Below are 25582 nucleotides of genomic sequence, written 5' to 3' on the forward strand. Positions count from 1 at the left end.
GAGATTGGAGGATAGTGTGTTCTTTGAATCTGACTCTGCTGAACCACTGCCAAATGCAGGCCGTTCCATTCAAAGGGCTGAGTGAATAAATGAGAATAACATCCTTGGGGACCTTCAGGATCAGTTTACTCTGAAAATGCTCAGCCTCACAAAGGGTCAGAGTCACAAGGTAAATGAAAATGGCTGGGAGGGGACTTTGATGGCCGAAACACTGTAACTGTAGAGGACTTGAAAGAAAATTGTATTTTTTAAAAAGGAGAGGGGAGAGAGAGAGAGAGAGAGAGAGAGAGAAATACTGAGGGGGGGTGGGAGACAGCAGGAAGTGACTTGAAGGGGGGTGGAAGCAATTGAAAAATGGTAATCTAGAGAAACTTTTCGTGCTATTTTTTTCATATTTATGATTCAAAATTTTGCCACTTAGAACAAAATTGGTCAGCGGTGCCAGTGAGAAAGTTAGAAATGCTTTTCTGCATGACAAGACTTTCTTGGTGTGTGGCTTCTTTGGAGGGGGGGGGGACACGGACACAAAATGCATGATCTATTACTGAAGATTGGCTGGCTGAGGAGCTATAGGATTCAGCCAAAGCCTCACTATGATGGTGGGATGCCAGAGACAACTGCCACAATGGCGCATGATGCTGACAGCATGCCCCAATTCTGCCAGTGGAACATTTCCCCAGCAGAGCCATTCTAAGCTAGTTTGGTAATGTCAGAGGAATAGCTGAAAGAAGCCAGGTGGGGGTACAAGAAAAGAACCACATCTGCTGATGCTGTGGGGGGAGCAGATGCGTATTTGGAAATCCTGGCTGCCCACCTCTGCTGTAAAGCAGTGATAGTAGGGCAGGGCAGTGGGCAGGATGGCCTGTTTAACCCCTGCCCACCTGCTGCTTCCTCCCTGCAGGGCAAAACATCTGGGCTAAAAAGAAAAAGTGGTGAATGCATGAAGGATTAAGCACCCCAGCACCTACTCACTAGCCACCCCCCTGAAAATTCCTGCCCACAGTTCATACTGGGGAAGACTGCTCAGGCTACCCAGATGTATGCTGGTAGCTTTGGTATGAATCCTGTTTGGCTCTGCTTGTTTGTCTGATGGAAACTGGAAGAAGGCTGACCAATAAACTATATGTGGGGTGTGTGTGTTTGTGTTTGTGTGTGTCACACATATGGTGCACATATTTCCCCTTGATAGCGGAAGCATCTTAGAAGTGTTTTGGGGGCACAGAAATTCTATACTGGTCTCCTTATCATAGACACACATATACACACAAATCCAGGACTTGCCAGCATGACACATAACTCTTAGTACATATGGTGGCAAGTGTATGGTCAATGGAGCTGCAATATTATTCAGATGCTATGGAAGTAAGAGACACAATGGTTCTATCTTCTAAAAAACCCAACTCTTCATCTTTATTTTCACCAAAAACACAGCAACAGACAGGAAATAATAAATAAGCAAAAGGGTTTGTCGAGGACATCAATTGGGTGTGGGGAAATAAAACCAGTTTGAAAAGCTTTATCACACCATGCACTGCACAGATCAGCCTTCTTCAACCAGGTATTGTTCGGTAGTTTTGGACTACAACTCTCATCAGCCCCAGCTAGCATGCCGGTGGGAGTTGTAGTCCAAAACCTCTGAAGGGTGCCTGGTTGGGGGAGGGTGGCACAGATGAAACCTTCGTATTTCTGAATGAGACCAGATTCACTAAATAATTCTGATGGGGAGTCATAGTGACATGCCAAATGCTCATTTTCGCCCATGGGATTCATAAATTCAAGACAAAAGAAAGTGGCCAGTTTTGACCTGGTAATTCTATTACTCACAGTTAGCTCCTATGTCCATTGAAGGAAATGTTACTGTTTACTTCAGCTGCTTTGAAGTGTAGCATGCCTTTTATCTAGGCAGCAATACGTAGACGGATTTGCTCTCCTTATGAGGAAGGAAGTAAAATATGATACAACAGAATATCAGTGACAATATGGCAACATTTCCTTCCATCTCATGTTGGTGGTCACATTACTGGGGCCAAAGGATTTCCACTTTTACATGTTGCATCCAGGAGATGATAGTATTAATAATTACAGTAAGTCCAATCCATCAAATCTTGTCAGTACTCACATCCCGTAATATCAGGCAAAAGACCCCTGTGTTTTCTGAGCAATCAAATAATAAGTCACTATGAGATATGAAGAGCTGCTTCAGATGTCACAACCTGAAGATATGAGACTCCCACCATATAGGCACATGTTGCAGCAAGCTGTGTCCGGTCAGAAATTCCCTTCAGTGTGTCCTTGTTTCAATACAGTCAGAGTACTGTGGATACATCAATGGACTAAAGAACCAGCACTGGTTCTTTAGAGGTTTAGGTTGGAATATTGGGCACTATCTCTGTTGTCTTTACAGTACCTGCTAAAGACTTTCTTCTTCCAATAAGCAATCTATAAACTATGGAGAAACCAGCAATGTGCACACAGTGTTTTAAAACGATTCCATGGCTAATACAGCTTGGTGAAAGAACTGACATTGACTGATTGATTGACATAGCTTGTTGGTGGCTCCATGGACCATGGAGAACAGCTCCCAGTACTAGTTAAGATGGGTTATCAGGCTACCTCTGCACAACACAGCTTCTTGCATATTTGATCACCACCTAAGAACATTATGATACCTCTGCTGGATCAGGCTAGTGGCCCATGTAGCACAGCATCCTATACCCACAGTGGTCAACCAGATGTCCATGAGAAACTTGTAAGGAGGACAGCACTTTCCTTCAGTTTTCAGAACTAATATTAACAAGCCTGTAGTGTCTACGAATAGTTCAACTGTGGCTTGCTTTGAGCTCGATGTTACATTTTAACTTGAATGAAAATTCCTATGCAGAAATTATGTAACTTAGGGGCATGCATGGTAAGATCCTGCTGGCCATGGATGTCATGGTGCATGCACTTAACAGCTTTTAGGATCAAATGGAAGCCTTGCATAGCTACAAATGTACTTGACTCAGTCTGTGCATAGCTAAAGGGCGTAACAGATAGGTCTGATGTTGGGCTACTGCAGTAGAGGCCCAAATAATAGCAGATACCATTCAGAAATAAGTGCAAAGCCTAGACTATGTTCTTCATTCTGGTTCTTCTGAATTATTTCTGCTGTGAACTGGCATTTGTCCATCTAGCATTTGCCAGCACCTCTAACATCACCATCATCACTATGAGTGGGCAGGCAAACCAGCAGTTTGCCCATGAACGAATTAAGCGGGTGGCTCATCAAGACCAGGCTGACTGGGGATCCTCAAACCCTGAAGCCAGATGTGGCTTCACATCTGTCAGTACAGTGGTACCTCGGGTTACAGATGCTTCAGGTTATAGACGCTTCAGGTTACAGAATCTGCTAACCCAGAAATAGTACCTCGGGTTAAGAGCTTTGCTTCAGGATGAGAACTAAAAAAATGGCATCAATGAGGTATTTATTTCAATTTTGTGGACCCAACACAGTCTCCAGTATTTATTTTTATTAGTAGGCTTGAGATGCTAAATGTAATTCATTAATGAGCAAACTCTGGTTTATTAAAAAATAGTAGCTGTGAGTTCAGGTCCTGTGGTAATTAGTGCTGGATGCAAGTGGGTTTGTTTCTCCTAGTGATATCGGTAGATAATTTATTGACAAGGCAGGTATCCAAGATTTAAAATATATGGTTAGTTTAGATCTGACAACCCAAGTGGTGTCAATAACAGTAGACAAACTGGCTTCTACAACAATCTTGGTTCTTTGGCTCAGCTGTATACCCAGGGTAGTGGGCTAAAACAGGTTATATTTCTTTTTCCAAGTGGCACCATATGTTTTGAATGCCAAGCAAACTTACACATGGAAGAAATAAGAAAAGCCTAACTTAGCTTATTGCCATAGTCAGCACAAACATATGTTTTAAAGTATTCATTTATAGCCTCACCTCCTATGATGATTTTCATATAGAATACTCTTTTGTGAGGTATCTCCCCCCCCCGCCCCGAATCTTCTAGATTACCTGTCCTGTTCTTCCTGAGCTTTTTGACTGCTTTGCAAACCTTTGCAAATAGAGTTTTAAATTCTGTCCTTTTTGTTTGTTTTGGGACCTCTCGACAAAAATATCTTAAGGAGATCTGGGAGTCTGCTTGAATTTGATTGTTTAGAAGTCAGCAAACTGAGGGAAGTTTTCTTCTTCACAGTGTACACAAGTTCAGCCTTCAGAGGGCAGCCCAAGGCAGTCAGACAATCCTCACATACCTGGGCAGGCCAACATGTGTTTTCGCTGCAATTTGAGTAGCCCCTTGTTCAGAATATGCTGAAGCAAAAGCTGAAGTTTGAAGCACTCCTCATCTGTCATTGAACTGAAGAGAGCTGAGGCAGCCATATTTAATCAACACCGAAACCTCCTTCTGGGCGATGTTTTGTACTCTCCCCTGCAATATTTTATTCTAAGCCATTTCCCAGACGGCATTATTGATTCATGTCGTTGTCTTCCACATGGCACTGAGCACTTATGCAACATGATACCTAGCTGCCCGTTCGCTTTCTGGGCATGACTTCATAACAAAACAACAACAATAAAAAGCGAGATAACTATTGTGTAAGCTTTAACCAGGCTGAAAATCATGTGGAACACAATGCACAAATATGTATGTCTGTAGGCTGTATTCGTTTTCTAGATAAGATTAAAATGGGGCATGTGAGCATTGAATCCTGAACATCTAGAAAATGCCTAGGCAAATGTGGTGGGAGCTGGATGTCTGGGAGAGTGTAGAAGCCAAAATAGCTGTTGCAACTGATTTGAGGATTTGACCACATGTTTGTTGAATTGCCCCAGGTGTTATACATTGTGAAACAACATAATTTCTGCCAGATCCTTCAGAAATGTGTTTAATAGTTAATAGTTTAATAGTTATTGTCTCAAGAGCTGTCTGAAGTCAAAGTAGAATTTTCCAGATTTTGCTCAGGCATACATAGGTTTGCCCATGTTTTTCAATTTTCTCATAACATATATAAATACTGTATAGGAAAGGTGACACCTTTGATTAATGCAAAGATCGTTCAGTACAGACAGCAAAACAGTTGTCCATGTGGGCACTGTGATCATCTGCAAGGGATTCTGATACGGCAGGGGTTATGTCGCCAGCCTTCATGTCATGTTTGCAGACATCTTTGTAGTGCAGAGTTGGTCTGCCAATGGACCTGGTGCCTGAAGCCAGCTCCCCATAGAGCACGTCCTCGGGGATCCTGCCATCTTCCATTCTGTGGACATGACTAAGCCATGCGAAGATGGTGGGAATGTGGGCTTGGGAGAGCGCATCTTTGTTTGAGACTCTGTCCTGCCATGTGATGCTCAAAATCTTCCTGATGGAAGGCACTGAGGTGTCACTGAGGCGGGTGTAAGTTGCCCATTACTCACTTCCATGAAGCAGCGTGTTCAACACACAAGCCTGATAGACCTTCCTCTGAGTAATTGTTGTTCGCATCAAATACTCTTTTGGAGAGGCGAGCCATTGCTGTAGATGCCTTGCCAAAATGCTTGTCCAGCTCTGCATCAATGGAGAGGTTGCTGGTTAAGGTGGAGCCCAGGGAGACAAAATCATCTGCCACCTCAAGTGTGGGGTCACCAGTGCTGGTGCATGGAGTGTTGGCAATGTCCTGACCCAGGATGTTCTTCTTCTTCTTCTTCAGGCTGGTGGTGAGGCCGAACTCCATACAAGATTGGGCAAAACAGTTAATGAATCTCTTTAGGCAGTGGTTCTCAACCTGTGGGTCCCCAGATGTTGTTGAACTACCACTCCCATCATCCCTGAGCTCTGGCCTTGCTAGCTAGGGGTGATGGGAGTTGTAGTTCAACAACATCTGGGGACCCACAGGTTGAGAAAGGCTGCTCTACAGGTTCCTTGGAATGTGCTATCAAGGCTGTGTCATTTGCAAACATCTTCTCTCAGATAGGAACCTGCCACACTTTTGTCTTGGAGTGAAAACCTCCCAGGTTGTATAGACTCCTGTCACTTCTTGAATGGAATTACACATCATTGTTGTACTACAAACAGGACACCCTCCCATAATATCTTGCAAAAATGCGTAGCCGAGATGTTTTTTCCAGTTATTTTTATTTATTTACATTGTTTCACGATATAGGGTTCAAAGACAGCGGAAGCTTTTCTTGCAGCATTTTAAAACGTTAGCCATGCTACAATGTAAAGTTTACAAAAGCCAAACAAGTCCAGCTTTTCATCTCTGGAAGAAAATCATTTTTACATATCTGTTTTCCCTCTGCATTATGAAGGCACTGAAATATTAGCCTGGCAACGAAATGTTTTTATAACTGTGAGAGTTTAATTCATGGAAGACAACCAAGTGTCCTTGAAAACACTTGAGAGGATGTGTGTCACACGCAATTTGCAGTTTTAGTGATTCCAGCAACTGGAAACGGAACAGCATACAGATTTTAAACACACCAAGTGAAAAAAGATACCAGCAGAAGTCTTTGCTGTTATAGCAAAGGAAAATGTATCTTTACTGTGCAGTAGAGAAGGATAAGTACTATAATCAAAATAAAATGCAGCAAATAAAATCCTAAAACAGGTGTCTATGAAGAAATCATAGAAAGCAGCATCAATCAATAATTAGCCAGCTAACCAGTTAAACTTCATGGTTAATTACTAGCCCTGAGCACTCTCAAGGAGAGAGAAAAACCTCATCAGGTTCCAGAAAACATTTTATTTTGAATAAATGTTCTATCCCAGTTTTTGGCAAGATATTTTAGGCTACCAGCCCCATCAGCCCCAGCCAGGAGCTTTTGCTGGCTGGGGCTAATAGGAGTTGTGGTTCAAAACATCTGGAAGGCATCAGGCTGGCATAGGCTGTTGTGTCCCAAGAATCTTGGGGTTTTCTCCCTTCTGCAGAACTGCTGTCGTGTGATTCCTTGTGTCCCTTTATCCTGGAATGTGAAGAAGTTAAGAGGTGTCTATATTTTAAAATTACCAGCATGTGTGAAGGCCATGGCTGGTGCTATCAGGAGGCTTTCTGGAGCAGTTTCCTCAAGTGGCGGTCTGGGAGGGGTGGCAGATTTGAATCTGGGTGCTGTGCTTGCCTTCTTGCCTCCTGCAGGCTTGCTTGTGGCGGCAATGCCTTGTCCTCTTTCGGACAGTTCCTTCATGCTTGTAGATTCCCTTCTGTCCTTCATTCAGGATAGCACTCCTCTCACCCTTGCTTCTTCACCCCCACTCCCTCAAAAAAATGCCTCCTCTTTCCATTCTGCCAACTGACACCTCTCTCACTTTTGCACCGTATTCCTCCAGAAGAACCATCAACTTTGTTGGGTGTTTTGGATGCTATTCTCTGTTGCACAAAAAATAGTTATTTAGATGTCCAAATTTTTAATAGGTTAATTTTTTGATCATTATGGTGCATTTTGGAAAAAAAAAATGTATGTAAGGATTTTAAAAAGTGGAGGCAAATACTTTGTCTCTTTCTGGCTATATAGCACTAATTGAACCACAGTATCCAAAATGTCTTACCTTTTTCAAACTTTACCTTTATTGGCATATGTATAAGGTCCCACTCATTCAGGAAACCCAAATGGGGGCATGACAAAAAGAAAGAATGAAAAACAGGTGTAGAAAAGTGGGCAGAGGTGAGGTTAAAAAACCACTCTACATATTTGACTTTGGTCCATGTTAGCCTAACATGGTTTAGGAGCAGGGCCGTAGCTAGGGGGTGGCGAGGTGGACCCCTGCCAGGGGCGCAGGTGAGGGTGTGTGTGCAAAATCAGCTTAAAATATGATCATAAATATGTCTATAAATAAAAATGTCAATTATTGCCTCATAAGAAAAGGTTTTGAATAGAGGGTGAATTGAGTTGGGGGGGTTGGAGGAGAGGCAGAAAGAAGAGCTAATTTGTCCATGGCTAGGGGGTGCAATCTGGACAGTTCTGCCAGGGGCACAAGATCACCTAGCTACTGCTCTGTTTAGGAAGCAGTGGTTCATCTGCCACAGACTCTTCTTCCACCCTTCATAGAATGGCTCTGATTGTCTCTTCTATTCTCAATACAAATTTATGGGAAATTACAGGACACATTGGCTTATACCAAGATCCTGAACACAAACAAAAGATTGTGGCATGAGTTATCTTGGGAACAGCAAAAGGCATGCTGCATGAAACTATTTGGAGAGGTTATAAATTAGGTTTTTAAGAAAAGAGGATTGCCTCATGTTCATGTTATTTTCCCTTGATGAGATTGCATCAAATAAATCCAGCAAATTTCAGCAGAAATGCCGGATCAGAGAGTGAGTGAGAGAGAAGCCAAAGGGGAAAAAAGAGCCAGATGAAAAATGCACAAATTGGAAGAAAATAAAATAATTCATAGGTTGCTGCTTATGGTATTATGCAGACTACACTTGTTCCTCTTCTGAGTTAGGAGTTCTCCATGCATAGCTCTACAGTTTGCCACAGGCAGCTGAGAGCTATTAATGGACCACAACATCTGTTTCAGCAACAGTGGTTCCTTGGTTAATGAAACTAATTAAAAAGAAATCCAGAATAAAATCTCACGACCTATCCCGCATATCTCTGTATAAATATGGCAACAGTTGAGATAATGATAAAATTCATATGGCTGAAATTATGAACACACTATCATGGGGGATATTAAAACCTCCTTTGGACTATTCTTTAGCACTCTGATAAAATGCTGAAATGAGTTAATTCTTAAGAACTTTCCCTCTCCTCCCTCCATATGTGCCCTGCACCCTTCCCAAATCTGCTCTGGAGGGTTGGTGGGGGGGTGGAAAACCGGAAGAGATGGGGGGCAGAAGGAGGAGATGAGGGTAAGTTCTGTTGCATAAATAGAAATGTGTGCACCATTGGGAGAGTTAGTTAGATAGCACCCCATATCTTACACAACTTAAACATGCACACATAAGACAGACTCATCCGTTAGCTAAAGAAAAACCCAAGGTTTTCAGAAGTATGAAAAACATTAGGGGGGAAAACCTGAAGGAGGACCCGCCCCCCAATAAGCCCAAGGAGGACTGAGTGTGCTCAGTAGGCAAGCCATACTGACTCATTACTGGGGGTGGGGGAGAGACAAAACCCAGGTAGAAGCAGAACTGGAATGGATTTTCCTGAAAGAAGGCACAGCTGCTTGACTAGAAGACCGAGCAGCAGCATCCCAAACTGCAATGTTTGTTGCCAGGCCCCACTGGTTCCCTCTATTTCTGATGTTCATTCGGTGAGGGCCATTGCTTGTGGAGTCAACATGGCACTGTCCATGCGCAAAAGAGAGATTTCCGCAGGCTCAAAGTTTTCAGAAGCACATGCTCTTTGGAGGAATCACCTGCCACCACCCCTAAAATCAAATGTGGAATGGGCGTGCTTGGTAGCTAGAGATTGTTGACTTGACTGTTGGAGGGGGGAAGCAGAAAACCAGGTGGGATGGAAGGGCTGGAATCCAAAGCAAGAAGTACTTCATACTGCAACATTTTGGACATTCACTTCAATAGAGGATGTAGCCATGCATGCACTCTCTTTGATACTCCTTTATTATGTTGATTGTGGAGGCCGTCTGTCAGGCAACCTCGGCCCTCCAGATGTTTTGGGACTACAATTCCCATCATCCCTGCCCACTGGTCCTGTAGCTAGGGATCATGGGAGTTGTAATCCCAAAACATCTGGAGGGCCAAGGTTGCCTATGCCTGCCGTATGTGCAGGAATACATATACAAATCACTTGTGTGCCTTTGTTCCATTGACAACAAAAAAATATAGGTACTTGTGGTATGTTTAACACCAGCACATTTATCATGACAAGGTTTCTTGGCCTACTCAACAGATTTAATATGGCACCAATTTTTCTGGACCAGAGGCCACTCATCAGATGCATGATCAAGCAGGCTTTGACCTCCAAAAGCTGAATCCATAATAAAAACGTTAGGCTTTAAAGTGCTACGAGTTTCTTCGTTGTTTTTGTTGCTGCAGATTAACCTGGCTGCCCCTCTGGAAGTGGCTTTGCTTTGGTGACTCTGTATTCAGAGCACATGACTGGTACTAAGGGATAAGGCAACATAGGTTGCACCTAGCATGATAAGAAATTATCCAAAGAACCTGCCCGGGCACAGCATGCTTTTCCTTGCAAGATGTTTTCTATTCCACTGGACTCCCTGCTCAGTGCTGGAGATGGGCTGGGCCTGAATTCTATGCCACAGCATTCCAAAGACAAACAAGGAAATGGGTAACTGTACCCTTGGCTGGAAAATGTGGAGGCTGGGTGTGTGGTGCCCAAATGAATTACTCAAAAATGATTGCCTGGGACTGGGCCAAGTATTATCTCACCAGGCTTCAGCACTCACTGCAGTGGCATGACAGGGACAAACTACAGTAACCTGAGAAAGAGATAAGAGTCTGAGAGCAGTGAGAATGCTTTTAAGCTGTGCAGTAGGTGTTGGGTCTCTGCTTTGTTCTTGCTTCCCAAACCAGAAGAAGAAAATCAACCTGCTTGTGCAATCTTGTGGTAAATAAGATCAGCGTTCAGGCAATTTCTTCACCGGCAATGCTTTTGAAAACGAGGCTGTGATTAATGCAATGAGATTTTTAAGCCTGCCCAATGGCAAAGGTTCTGAGCTGGGAAGATATGGAAGCAGCATGGCAGGTCTTGCTGAGACCCAGTCATTCTATCTACCCATTTCACCCTTTCCATGTAGCAGCAGAGAAAACAGAGTGTGACTCCGGCTTGGCTTACTTTGGCTTGGCAAGCACTAGTAGGAAGGCCAAAAGGAATCTGAGAGATTCGCATGCCACTCCCTCTACTCCATTTGTGTGTCCCTCCATTTGGGAAAGTTCCCAGTGGCCTCTGTATTGTCATAGGGCCCCTGGGGCGATCTCCTTTTCACTGACGGGTGGATAGCGCCTTGTGGCTAAGTGAGAGGCAATGCTACTTTGCAAGCTTCTTCTGTACCTGCTAGCTTTGCTCAGCTGGGTTTACACAATGATGCAGGACCATTGATGCATCATTCCCAATGAGAGGGGCACCCAATGGCAACTTACAGATCAAGCGTTGACATTCTTGTGCTCTCTTTGGGCATCAAAAACACTAGATTCTTCTGCCTGGTGATGCCAGCATGCCCAAGCTGTTGGAATATCATTGCCAAAATGCTGGCACTGAAGCACTAAAGTATACCCAACCATTAATAAAACAGGTAAAATATGACTAATATGAGCCCATTCAGCACACACACACCCTTCCTCTTACCATATCTCAAGAAGAAGAAAACCTAACAAGTTCAGACTGTAGGGGAATGGAAGTATTTAACTTTAGAGGCAGCCATCAAGAACATCTCTGGATGTGCTATTCATGTCCTGGTTTGGTTCACAGAAGACATCTTTCAAAAGCCTATTCAGTCTGAGAAACTGCAGTGCAATTGTTATGCATACCAAGCTCAAGAGTTGTAAATACATATTCTGATGTTGTTTACACACTAAAATAATCTAGCTTAGTCTAATGAAGGTACAAATGGAAAATAAATATACAGACTTGCTAGATACAGAGGCTTCAAAATACGTTTTTTGCCAAGGTATGTAACTAAAGATTAATCAGACAGATTAGGGGAAATTGGACCTTCCTAAATGGGCCAGGCCTTGATACCCATGCCCAGGGTGGACTTTGGTCTTTCAAATTTCAGTGGCACCCTGTGCAAGGCCAAAATTCACCTACCCCGCCTCTCACTTTCTGTTCTGCTCAACTCACTACGTCCTAGTTGTGACGCCCTGCAGAGCTCCCTAGGCTCAGCACCCAGGACAACGGAACTGGTCGCCCTGCCCTAAATCTTCCTCTGCCCACGCTTGCCCATTGATTGAAATAATAATGACATTATTGCCACCCATTCTAAAGTTTGGACCTATGAGAGCTCAGCAAGCTTACTGGACCATGAGGAATAAGCTTCCTTGGACATAGTTTGAACCAGTGCTTATGGAAGTCCCAGCAATAAAATGTACTCTTAATAGTAAAGACTGTGTTTTCATATGAGAGCTCATTCCTGGATTGAGTGTGGTAAGAGCAGAAGGGAGAGTGTGCAGAGAACTTTCTATAGACTGCTGAGCATCTGAAATCAGTCTCTTATGTGCATAACTATCTCAGTCAACTCTTCTTGATGTAACATAGCAACTGGACCCCACTCAACTTTGCTGCTCCTCTCAGTACCACTGGTGCTTCTATTTTATGTAAGAGAATCTCTGCAGGCAGGAGCTTTTGCTTAAAGTGTTAATCTTCTGTCAATCCCTCGCTTGGGCCAGAATATTATTCAGGCAGCATTGAAGCTCCCCTACTGTCCTGTCTGGAATGTTCACATTTGAAGTGTAATATTACCTATGCAAGGCAGCCTACCAAAAGTCATTATTAACTTATCTAATTATGAAAATGGTATCTTCCATTCCAAGCCCTGGCTTTAAATTCTTCTTAAAAATAATAATAGAGTATTCTGTTGATTTCATCAGCCCCTTATAAACTGCAGTTGCTGGGGAACAAAAGTGGGGATAGTTCTGTTGCCCTCATATGCTGCTTGTGGGCTTCTCATAGGCATCTGGTTAGCCAGGTGTGAGAACAGGATGTTGGACTAGATTAGTCTTTGGTCCGATCCAGCAGAGCTCTTCTTACATTCCTATGCATTGAGAAATACAGTAGAGATTATGCCACACCTCTGTTTTCCCCCTGCTTTCTCTGTGATGCTGATGACAGAGTGATACTACCATTGTGTGGGAAGAATCTGTAGCTGAAATGAATCTCTCTGCAGCTGAAAATTCTTCTCAGAATTTTCCTTTGCCAAATCTTACTGTTGAATATTCTCTAGGTTGATACACCATCACCCACTGAGAATGTGCTGTAGAACATTCCCAGCATTCAGCTGAAGCTGTGCATTGCAGAAGAGAAGCAGTTGTGGAGAGGATTTGGGAAGGTTTCTTCACAATACGCTCTTCCAGATGACCTGCTTATTGAACGTTCATAATCATTTGCTTGTACAAAGCTTACCTGGCGGCTTGATTATTTATTTATTTATTCATTTATTTCACATAAATTACATACCACTTAATTATTAAAGAAACCCACCTCAAAGTGGTTTATATCCCATCTTTACTGAGCATTCACTATGGTTTATTTGCAGGGCATTTATTAGATTGTGAACATTCACCCTGATTTGCTTGGAGGAACACATCTTCCTGTTAGTGATTTTCTCATTGCACACTTCTCAAAGGCTTTTCCCATCACTTTCCAAACTGCAGTAAGTCCATTTCTTTTTCAGTGTGGATTTACTGAACTAAGTTGACAGAGCCCTTTAAGCCACTTTAATTGCACAAACCTAAAGCTCTGGTATGCGCTCGAACCTTTCTCACAAAATAGTGACAGTTACTGGTTTTCCATTTGGGAGCCTCTGATCAGTTTCCAAATACCAAGGGGTGCTCAGAATATGGCTTATGAACCACTGGTATATTATATCTAATAGCATTTTATAGTTGATAGAATTAAATACATAATGTGCAGTGGTATATAGCACTGAACAGCATTTTGTATACAATGGGAAGCCATGGATATTTGACAGTATGTGACAGTTGACTGCTTATGAGATTTGACATTTGAAGCCCACAAAAATGACAGCTGTCTAGAGATGCCCAACTTATTGTCAGGTAAAAATAGTTGCATTCAAGATGCAAGTTAAATTCGTGAGAGATACCCAACACACACAAATACACAATCACAATTTAATTTGGCCATAAATATTTTCCAGAATGAAAATCAAATAGACACCTAAAAGGACAACCCTTAGCATGCCTACCAAGATGTCAGCTTACCTTCAATGGTCAGGTGGCATTGCCACCTGGCCACAGGCCTTGTCAGCCAGCTGGCAGCCAGCTGGGGAGGATGCCAGGCCTGTCTGCAGATTAGCTAATGGCAGGCAGATCTGGGTCTGGAGATTCCCCAGGGGGTGAGCCCAACCAGCCAATGGGCATAGTATGTTACACTAAGTTCAATGGGACTTACTATAAGATTGCAACACACTTACCTGGGAGTAAGTCCCTTTTAACTCCATAGGATTGCAGTTAAAGTAAAAGAAAGAATAATGGTATGATTTGCAAATATTCTTTCCAGAACCAGCCACAGCAATTATGCTTTGCTTCAGCGGACTGTTTCATTAAGTTACTTATGTTAGTTTCATAAATATTTAGAGCATTTCAATATATATGGGTGGGTGGGTGTCAGTGGGTGCAAATTTATTAAAGAAAAAACATTGAGAAAATGAGAAAAACAACTGCCCCCCACAAACATATACTTAAATATAAATAAAGGAATCACAACTTTATTTCCCTTTGGGAATATAATGGCAAATCTACCCTTTCTGTCTGGTTCTGTAGATTATAGTAGTGAAGAATGTATCCCTGCAGGAATGCTAGCACTGTATCACACAATACGCATGGATACCAGAGCCATTTCAATCCACGGGGGTCACATCTGGCTCTACATTTTTTGTTCTTTCCCCCATTTTTCTGGAAACCAGAGTTCCAAAACAAGAACTTATTTCACCCATAACCCAGGGACTTTAGGCAAACTGTGAGTCCCAAAACACAGTATGCCCGAAGTCTGTGTGTTATGGGTGTAATAAGTTCTTAATTTCCAATTGGAAGTGGACCTCCATTCCCTTGCCTTACACTCCCAGTCTCATAAGGACATGCCTTCCCTAACTTTAATTTTTTTAAAAAAGATATTTATTGAAGTTTTACAAAAACATAAATTTACAAAATGAAAAAAGGTCATATAAAAAGAAAAAGATACAAAAAAACCATAGAAAAATACATGAAAAAGAAAAAAGAAGAATAAAAATACAAAACACAGAAGACAAATAGCTAAAAAAGAATTAAAAACAAGTCCATTTTTTGTAACTTTAAACTCATTATCTTATTTCCTTGGCCTCCTCACACCTCCCCTTTTTGTATTCCCATTTAAATAATCAAATCAGCAAATCCTTACCCTCTTTCGTTTATCTTAACTCTGTATCTTAACATATTATAACTCTATATTTTCATCCATTATCAATTCAATTTTGCATATTCTTGTTAACTTTGTTGCTAATGCCACTTATTTTCAATCCAACATCATTTTAACATTCATTAATTTCACAGTATTTCTGAAGATAGTCTTTAAATTTCTTCCAGTCTTCTTCCACCAACTCTTCTCCCAGGTCTCGGATTCTGCCAGTCATTTCCGCCAATTCCATACAATCCGTCACCTTCATCTGCCACTCTTCCAGGGTGGGTAGCTCTTGTGTCTTCCAATACTTTGCAATAAGTATTCTTGCTGCTGTTGTTTTCCCTAACTTTAATGGGACTTATGCAAGCAGAGTTTCCTCCAGATTTTCCCTAATGTGGTTACTCAGAAATTTTCAGGATTTTTCTTTCTTTCTAGAGCTTTCATTTCATTTATAAAAAAAATGTTTTAATTCACTATTGTTAAAAAGAAGAGGGGAATGAGCCCCTTCAGCTTAAGGCTATTTAATGCTGTTCCTTATTTTAAAAATAAAATAAAATGGGTGATTATCTTTAAGGGGGGGGACCTTTGCTTCACTGCTGCCCATTTATGTCCTTCCTTCATCCTTGGTGGCCCTCTGGTTTCTTAGACAAAGGGCCTCAATGTGCTATATATGCCTCCTCCTCTTAATGCGAACCAGCAGCCCAAATTACCTGTGTGACCTTTCCCATGAGCGTGAGGAGAAATCTCTCCTGGAGTGAGATAAAGAAATTAGGTCTTCATTCTTCCATGGTTTACTCCTAGGAATGCTTCTTGGCTGGACGCTAAGAATAAGCCAGTTATTGAAAAGGGGCGCTGGGAAGCTGACAAGCATGGCTAAGCCGAGTAGGGAAATTTGATGAGGAAATAAGATGCTTTGTAGATCAGTGTGTAGTGATTAGTCTTTTGAATGCTAGGATTATTATATAAGCAAAAAGAGAGGGGGTGCTTATTGTAACTGACAGCTTCCACTTATACAGGTATTCTTCCAACTAATGAGAAGCATAATGGACTATTTGTTTATAAATCTTAGCCCATAACCCCCCCTACTTTTTCCTCAGGCCAATTAAGTGGGCTGGAAAGCTTGAGACAATGATATTTCAAAGAAGAACCCACCCTCTGGCTGCCTTTCCCCAAATGCTGGAATCGCAGTAGTAGGACTAACAACAACTGCAGACAAATTAAAAACTCATTTCTTATTACTTGCATTCTTCTGTGATCACAGAATATAAAGAAGACACGTGGCATTTATAGTTCAAAAGAAAAGGCCTGAAGCCCGAGGGTAGATTTGCTTGTACCTTTAGCATAAATAACTTTTCTTCTTTCCTTCCTTTCTTTTGTGTGTATAAGCACTCCAAAGAAAATCCTTCGCTGTAAACATCCATCAATTTAGGTCTATAACTAAGGGATGATCAACTAGAGAGCTGGAAACCAGCTTTGTACCCCAACTTGGTATGGAATAATCTCAATTTTCAGTTCTCTCGGTTTCTCATTTTTCCAGTCAAAAACACAGTTCTCCACACTTCTGCAGCAATTTGTATTAAAAAAAATCTTCATGAAAATTCTTCAGCACTTTAGTAAGAAGGTCTCTCTTAATTAACACATTTTTATACATGGTTTTTGACGAATGTAATATTTTTCCAAGCAATTTTGCTAATATATTGTGTTTTGTATGCTATTTTAACAAATATATTCATTTCTATACAAATTTCACCTAAGACGTGCATTATTTGTGAACACTGGTCGATTGGTGAACAGCATCACAAAATTCAGATAAGTGTGAACTTCGAAGGAGGGTTGCGTTTCAGATCTCCTATTGTTTCGGAAAATGTGAATTTGACAGATTCAGCTTTGAATGAAAATGGTATCAAATTTTGCTCCCATCCGTAACCCCAACGCACTTTATTTAGCCCCAATGGCCATACTAAATTTTAACTTAGGGATATTAATTTTTTTACTCAGAGTCATTCATTTGTAACAAGTACACCATACACATGTCCCTGTGCTGCCGTCTTCTGCTGATTTGCCTCTTAAGGAGAAGATCTTTCAGGAAGCACATTCATTTCCAATAGAGCTGTGCTAAATATTATCTAGTGTTGATTTTTGGCTATTTTGGCGGGTAGGTCATTTAAGGGGGGGTGTTAATTTAGCATACATTTAAAGGCAAATCTTATTACACTGGCACTTTCTGAAACAATATGTGAACCAAAACACACCCATTCTTTGCAAACCATACTTCTCTAAATTTTTCAATGACCGCTCCCCGCTTAAAACAGGGGGCGCCCTTTGCGTGGACGCGCGCAGCCCTAGATCTGGAGTGGCCCCATCAGCATAGGCTTGGCTTCGCCTTCCCTCAGGTGGAATACCTGGAGGTCTCCGCCTACCTCAGTCAGTTGTCCAATCCCACCTGGGGGAAGCGTTGCCAAGGAGACCAGGCCAGGTAGGGGAGGGATTACCTGCCCACAAAATAGAGGGAGGATCTTACCTGGGAATCCTCACTTGGCTCCAGAGCTTCTCCCACCCTACCCACCGTCAGTTAATGTCTTCTTTTGCAGGTTAACTTTTCTTCATAGGTTTTGCAGGTTAACTTTTCTTCACAGGTATGCGGGCGCTGCTATGTTAAGGTTGCTGTTAAAGGGCCGGAAAGGAATTTCCCTGCATTGACAGGTTTCGACTTTCCTGCAGCAAAACGTCACAACTTTGGCGGTATCAGGCCTTGGGCGGAATCCTTTAGTCCATCTTCCTCTTTGCGGCGGCAATACCAGGGTTCCCCGTTAAAGGGGTTTCTGAAGGGAGGCTTTGACCGTACGCTGAAAGGTCGTCATTGCTCTCCCCTGCGGCAGCTGCGTAACGGGGGCGGCTATCTCTGCTGGAACATATGTTCTCCAGAGCCGGCCCATCCCCCCCCACTGGATAACACTGAAGCTCCCTAGGTCCCCAGCTGGGGACTGGGGAGAGAGAACACCCAATGCCTGAGCCAAGGTCTACGCACATTTGAAATTTAATAAAGTTGTGGCCAATTTAATCCCATAGCACGTTGTCTTGAGTCGTTATTCCACATGACGGGGGGGACCGCTCGGGATCTGGGGACTCCGCCTGTCCACGCAATGCAGTTCTCCAGCCAACTAATGTGTACAAAAATGCTCATACCAGGGGATATGTGCACATGGGGAAATATGACAGGAGCGAGCCAACAGCAAATCACACCAAGCCAACTGGAGCTAACTCTTTATTAGCAAATACAGTCATACCTTGGGTTAAATATGCTTTGGGATGAATATTTTCGGGTTGCGCTCCACGGTGACCCGGAAGTAACAGAGTGCGTTACTTCCAGGTTTCACCGCTTGCGCATGCGCAGACACTCAAAATGACATCACGCACATGTGCGGAAGCAGTGAATCACGATCCACGCATGCGCAGATGCGTGGACGTGGGTTGCATTCGCTTCAGGATGCGAACGGGGCTCTGGAACGGATCCCGTTCGCATCCAGAGGTACCGCTGTAGGATCTGCACAAGAATGTCAGACCTAATGAGCGCAACAACTCAGGTCTTGCTCCCATGGATCAGTTGCTGAGACTAAAGATCCCCATAGCCTTCTTTGTCTGCTCCTCTCCAGGCTTTTCTCCAAGCAATCAGACTTTGTCTGCATGCCTGTCTTTTTTTGCTCCTGCTTCATGTGTCTCCTGGTTCTGGGAAAGGAGCTTGTCACAGCAACAGGAGAAGGAGACACCTGTGCCTCTTCACAAGTCTAACCCATCTCTGCCTCTCAGCTTCCCTCCCCTCCTGCTTCTGTTTCTGCCTCTGATTCTGGACTTTTCTCTGCCAGACTCTCCCCACTCACTAAGCCATGTTACCCCTTTAGCTTCCAACACCTCCTCTTCCCGGTCTTCTTCCTCTGACCACTCAACGTTGTCCCTAGGTTCTGAGCCTTCCTCCCTTGGGGGTTCCCCAGCTGGTGTCTCCCACAATTCCTTCGTATGCAACTGGTCCATGATGTACTATTATTTTTAGAAACACTCACCATGAATGCCTCCCATGTTCTCTTATAACGGCTTTGCAGCCCACTTGAGAGGTGCCAGAACTGAGTTCTGGTGAGTTCTAGCTGGAAAAAAAGCCCTGATGGCATTATTAGTGCAAAATGCATTATATCAGGGGAAACTGCTTTGGAACACTGTGATAGGAATTTGCACTAAAATGTGGAGATTTGAACATTTTGTACTATGTCTTAAAGAAGTTCACAAGGATCAAATCTCAGAACTTTTGATGTAGAATGAAGATTCGAAAAGACCTAAGGCCTAAACGAAGCATCTGCTAAGGAAGACTGTTGCTTTGGTGCTGCTTGCCAAGTCAACCAGGAGTGTTTTTGTTAACTTTGGAGTTTAACTAGCAGAAACTACTATTACAGACAGCTTGTATGTCCTAAAGTTACATCTCTTTTTTCTATTAAAGTGCAGTCAAATATGTGTTCAATACTGCATTCATCTGGCTTCTGTAACTCTCGTGTGCTTTCAGCATTGTTATATTATCTCCAAAGATTGAAGCTTTATTTTGGCCCTAAGAGATGTTGTGTTGTTCATAGGATTCCTAATTCTGTGTTGTTGTTTTTATTTCAGCACATGATGCCAAAGAACTGAATACAAACCCACAGGCTGTTTGGTTTTCACACATGGACTCAAATCTGTTTGTGCTTAGACCAATCTATGATGAGAAATAAAATCTGTGTTGCTTGACATATGCATCACATTCATCTTTTGTATTTAAGCCACGAGAATACATTTCCACAAGTGACAGAGATAGTGCAAGAAGAGGGGATTGTTTTGTATCACACGTGAAAATGATCACTGGTTTCTTCAGACACGCTGCCTCGTAGGACAGCAGCCTGCAGCCCCACACAAAGGAAATTCAATCCGCTCAACAGCTAATTAAAAAAGCATTACCTTTCCCCAGCTCTGACCTCCAGCAGTGAAAAGGATAAAGATGGGTATCTGTCAATCATGTTTACCTAACAAACTCTGGCACAATATTGTGATGAACAGACAGATCTAAAAAAGGATGGATGATATCGTTCAGAACTCCAAGGTACTCTTAATACCATGTTTAAAGAAGACCTCATCAGTAATTTGAAACCTTCAGCTTGCATGCCAGGGATACACCAGAGCTAAATTTTGCTCAGTCCTGCAGAGAGTAAATATACAGAGTGAGACAGGAACACTTTGGACGTTTGAGGAAAGCAACAGATCCCTTGCACGTGGCACTCATTTGCAGTTCTATTTCCCTTTCTCGAGACACATCCATATGGGATATTATTCCAACTAGTCTTGAAGCTTTATTTATTCCACTGCTATGTAGAATTTAACGCTAAGGCCAAAGTTGGATATGCTTAAGTCCCACTATAATCACCTGACAGAAGCACTTAAACCTAATTTATTTCAGTGAGTCTGGGCCACACATGACACCACCTGAATTAGACCCACAGTGTTCCAGTCCCTGCCCCTGGTGGAACAAAGGATTCCACTGAGCACACTCTTCTGGTTGGGTCTCCCTCGAAGAAGCTTCTGTGCAGGTGATAGGTTAAAGCAACTTGATGAAGTTTTAATTTCTTCCAGTTTGCCTGAAAGAATGAGCTTGGTTTTATTAAATTCCAGCCAGGTAATTAGCTGGGAAGACAAATGAATATGAGCCAGGACTGAGCACAGATCTACAGAGAGGCAAGTACAGGGGTACATCTGTTCCAGGCCCAAAGCTAACTGGGGACAAACTCTTTATTATTATTTTTTAAAGTTGCTATTCTCTTTAGACCAAACCTTATGAAACAAAAGGTGCAGGTACCAATCTGGGAGACAGGATCCTGCCCAGACATTACAGTGTTCTTCTTAGCCAATGAGCAATGTCAGAGCTGGAATTGAAAACAGAGAAATTTAGAGTCATACAACAAGTGCAAGTCCCAAAAATTGTGTGACAGGCAGAAAGTCAGTGGAACAATGGATGAGACAGTGGAGAAGGGACTTCTTGGTGCATTTTGAAGGTGTGTTTGAGTTTTTCTTGGTTCAGGAGCAGCTCACACAGTGGGGCAAAGCCGCAACAATAGCCTCTGGGCAGCCCTGTTGCTTCTACTTCTTGGGAGGTGAAGGGTGAGACAGGTGCAGGTCATGGCTGCATGGGTGTATTGGCAGCCCTAATCTTGCTGCTGCCTTAGCCCTACCTCTCCTGGTACGTGGCATGCACACTACTGCTTGGTGGTACTGCTAGGGCTCTGCACCACCAGGTGAGCCACTCCTGCCTTGGTGTATATGTCACTCCGGTTTTTCTCTCTCTCTCTCTAGACTGACACAATCAAGAAGGACTACTTGATTTATTTCAAAGGGAATACTGAGTCAGATTATCAGTCCATCGAGGTGAATATTCTGCATCGTTCTGCCCATGTGTGAGAACAGCAGTAGTGTGTTCATCCGAAAGCAAAAGGTAGCAGCAAAGGCAGGAGTTTGTGCTCTTTCTAACTCAGTTTAATAGCATTAAACATATATTTTCATGCTCAGAAAAATGATAAGAAAAATTACCCTGCTGGTGCGAATGCAAAGAAATCATTAGTAGATCTATATTTCATAGAGAAGGGCATTGTGGTTGAGAAAACATGGGTTACATTAGCCCTGCAATGTAGCCAATACTCCTGGACTAGAATTGCTGGGGGTTGGGGGAGTTGGGATATATTCATGTATGTCAACACAGCAGTGTCGTCCAGTGTTATTATCCAGTATTTTGGTGTATTCAGTTGTTTTTCGAGAAATTCAGGAGGGGAGGGGGCTGGGAGTTAAGTTGACTGCAGTCCTAAATCACTTTTGACACGCACTCTGTGCCATGTGAAATACCACACCCGTCATTGCTCTGAATGTAGCAATGCCAGCCTAACTTCAATTGACGAAAGACCTGCAGCAACATAACAGGTTTACAACTCATGTAACTTGAGTTCTTGGCATGGTCTGCGGTTGGCACTGGGGGAGAGCAGGTCTCCTATGCTCTTAACAGTCATGTGGCAGGCAGAAATTCAGCAGGTTACTATGGAAATGCATTTCTGGGAAAGGCATGGCTATGATTGACAGTGAGTGGAGATCGATTGTCTGGCTTGTATTTGGTGGGTGTCCATAGAGAAAAGTTGAATGCTTATCCCAAGGAGAAATTCATAACAAAGTGTAGACCATTTTGGCCAAGACCCTTAATGGCTTAAGTTTTTGTTATTAATGAATGATCCGCTTTGTATTATCATGTTGTTGTTTAGTCGTTTAGTCGTGTCCGACTCTTCGTGACCCCATGGACCAGAGCACGCCAGGCACTTCTGTCTTCCACTGCCTCCCACAGTTTGGTCAAAACTCATGCTGGTAGCTTCGAGAACACCATCCAACTTTTTGTCCATGGAATTTTCTTGGCAGGGATACTGAAGTGGCTTGCCGGTTCCTCCTCCAGGTGGATCACGTTTGGTCAAAACTCTCTACTATGACCTGTTCATCTTGGGTGCCCTGCTCGGCATAGTTCATAGCTTCTCTGAGTTATTCAAGCCCCTTCGCCACGGCAAGGCAGTGATCCATGAAGGGGTTGTTTTATCATATTTTTCTTTATATCACAGACAAACACACATTAACCAAAAAGTCTGACAGGTTTGGGACTTTACGTCTGGCATTCACTACAGCCAAGGCAGATTCTGTGCATAAGGAGAGGAATTCTGCCTTAGGGCTTTTTGATTTGGTATAGAGTCCTACAGTATTGTTGAATTGCATGTCTTTTTAGTGCCTTACCCTGTCATTGTTAAATGGACAAATAAAGAAATTTGTTAGAAGTTATTTCTGAAATATTTAATCCCTTACAATACAGTAAATCAGCAATGGGCATGGCCAACCGTTATTTCTCATTTCTTCTCTTCAGCATCATGTAATGGTATGTGTGTGTTGGGGGAGAGGGTGCTTCCCAGTCAAATAAGGATTGCAAATAGTCAAGTCAATTACCTGCAGTTAGAAGTCATAGATCTTGCTTCCCCTCTCTTAGCATTATTTCTGCAGACACTCATCGTCGCTGACAACATCAGGGCCTGCTCCATTCAGACTGCTTCCTCTGACAGCCAACTATATGTTATATTTGCCCTGCTTTATGCTTGAATCCACCTTCCTTTTCTGCCATGGTTTAACAGCCATTGTATCCTTGACCAGTTAAGTAACTGAGATCTACTTCAAAATCACAAGAAGCAGATTAGATTGTGTTGCCCGTGTCTACTGTACTTTTGTCTGAGATTAAAATGAGCCCAAGGAATTTCTCCTGTAGAGATGCATTCTCTTCACTTTCTTATACAAATCTTTTACCTAGATATAGTTGTTCTACACCAGAAATATCTGCTAAAGCTGAGAATCATCTGCTAAAACTAGAATCTCAGGAAACCTTTAGGCTTCACAAAAAATATCTTCCCTCAGAATTTCACCACATGACTAATTCTTTATGCATTCTTGCAGGTGTGTACTTAGCACTGTCTGTTTCCAAATGTGTGAGATAGATGATAGATGATTGATAGATAGATAGATAGATAGATAGATAGACAGATAGATAGATGATAGATAGATGATAGACAGATGATAGATGATGATGATGATAGATAGATAGATGATAGGTAGATGATAGATAGATATAGATATAGATAGATAGATAGATGAGAGAGAGAGAGATACTAGGTTTACCAAGAAGAGCAAGGTCATGTCACCCACAATACACAGTGGTTGATATTATAGAGTGAAGCTTCTGTTTATTTTCTTCTATAGTTCTTGCATATGACTTATTAAGTTGCTGTTCAATTGACACCTTTTTCCTGCTCATGATGGAAAGGAAACTAGAAGCATCTTCATGTGAATCACTACACCATCCACCTTGCAGCTTTGTTGAAGTCTTTGCGCTTGGTATAAACTCTGGTAAAGAATGTGCCCTGTCGCCCTCACACCACTGGCTGGTGAAATCTAATGTAATAACGACACACAGGTCCTTTCAAAACATCCCAGTATGCTAACTCAGGAGAATATTTAGAAAGTTGTGCACTTGAAACCACAGTATCATTCTTCTAGGGGTCCAGTATTGTGTAAAGAGCTCAGACTTTAACACATCCGACAGAGGATTTGCTTTTGATATGCAAGTCCCTATATCCAGCTTTTCCTGTTGTCCATGTTGTATACTACTGGTAGCTACTGGTATTTTCAGTTGGGATGCTCTCATACTCTGCCCCTGCCTGCACCTGGGTATTTTGTCTCTTTTGAGTGCTACTTGCATGATGTCTGATTTCTTAAATGTGGATTGATGCAGATTAATGCAGAAGTGGTATGGAACAGACTTACAAATGAACCCATCTACAAAGTGTTGTTAGCACAGTAAGATGGTGCTCCAGCAGGTTTTCTGTCTCTCCATGTGTGTGTCTTCCTTCCTCTGTCACAGTCTCTGTCTCTCTCGAAATAAATCCAGTTCATTCTCTCCTAATCCTGTTTATAAAGTTTTGAAAATTCATTCATCAAAACTTTTTTGCACGAGTGAGCTCCTAGAGATTAGTTTCAATCCAAAGTAACTGTTGTGGGATGGAGGGGACGTGTGCAACAACTTATGATTGTTTTCAATATATCTGAAAATATACCACATATATAAAATCACTTCAAGAGCTAATCCCATCTATTTGAATGAGAAGACAGGGCTGGCGTCCAATGACTGAAACAGATGGAAAGAAAGGAAAAAAGCACCATTCAAAAAACGGACTTAGGTAGCTTATTTATGTGCATTTCTCGCTTGCCCACAACATCATTATCATTTTATCAGGATCCCAAGGCTATCCTGATGAAGTGTGAGCAGATTGACTCACCAAAGCCGCAGCCCAAGAGAGGCCCAGCTCTCTGATCTTCATGGGCAGCTTGTGAAACTTTCCAGTTGAAGCTAAGATCTCCTCAGGGAATATGGCAATGAGCTCACAAAATCCTTTTTCTTTTTTTGCTCCCCCCCTTCACTGTGATGTCTTATTTTCTTGTCTTATAGAAGCAAGGGATTGGTCTTGGTTGAATTTTGAAATGAAAACCTATAACAAATTGTATATATAGTTTTAAAGCATAAGGTTTCCCAATGTTTATGACTGTTTATGAAATATTTGTTATTGCATTTTGCAATATAGGAATGAATCCATTGCTATTTTTGTCACACATATCAAATGGCCCTACTTCTTCATGTATTATTCAGTCACCTCCAAAAGACATCCATGGGTTCACACTCATGTCTGGACAATCAGAAATGCAGATTAGGGTAATTTTTCTTCTCTCAATCAGTTTGACTCAGGCTTACTGTTTTCAAAACAAAAAGGTTTATCTTTAAGGAGGGCAGAACCCTCAAATATAGCATGCATGGACAATAGGCATATTTTTTGAAGGAGGCAAAGGTATAGTGATGCAATAATTAATGGAGGAATAATACACCTTGGTTTGTGTCTGTTATGGGTTATAATTTATGGTAGTAATGGATGAAT

At 42.3% G+C, this 25582-nt stretch overlaps 1 long non-coding RNA gene across 1 annotated transcript; it reads left to right on the plus strand.

Moving 5' to 3' along the window:
* The first annotated feature begins 88 nt into the window (after positions 1–88).
* LOC310760042 lies at positions 89–19790 on the plus strand. The gene is made up of 2 exons (XR_014546716.1): positions 89–169; positions 19674–19790. It is a non-coding gene; the product is annotated as an uncharacterized lncRNA (long non-coding RNA).
* The last annotated feature ends 5792 nt before the right edge of the window (positions 19791–25582 follow it).

Source organism: Podarcis filfolensis, assembly GCF_964270895.1.
Source record: "Podarcis filfolensis genome assembly, chromosome: 3".
NCBI lineage: Eukaryota > Metazoa > Chordata > Lepidosauria > Squamata > Lacertidae > Podarcis > Podarcis filfolensis.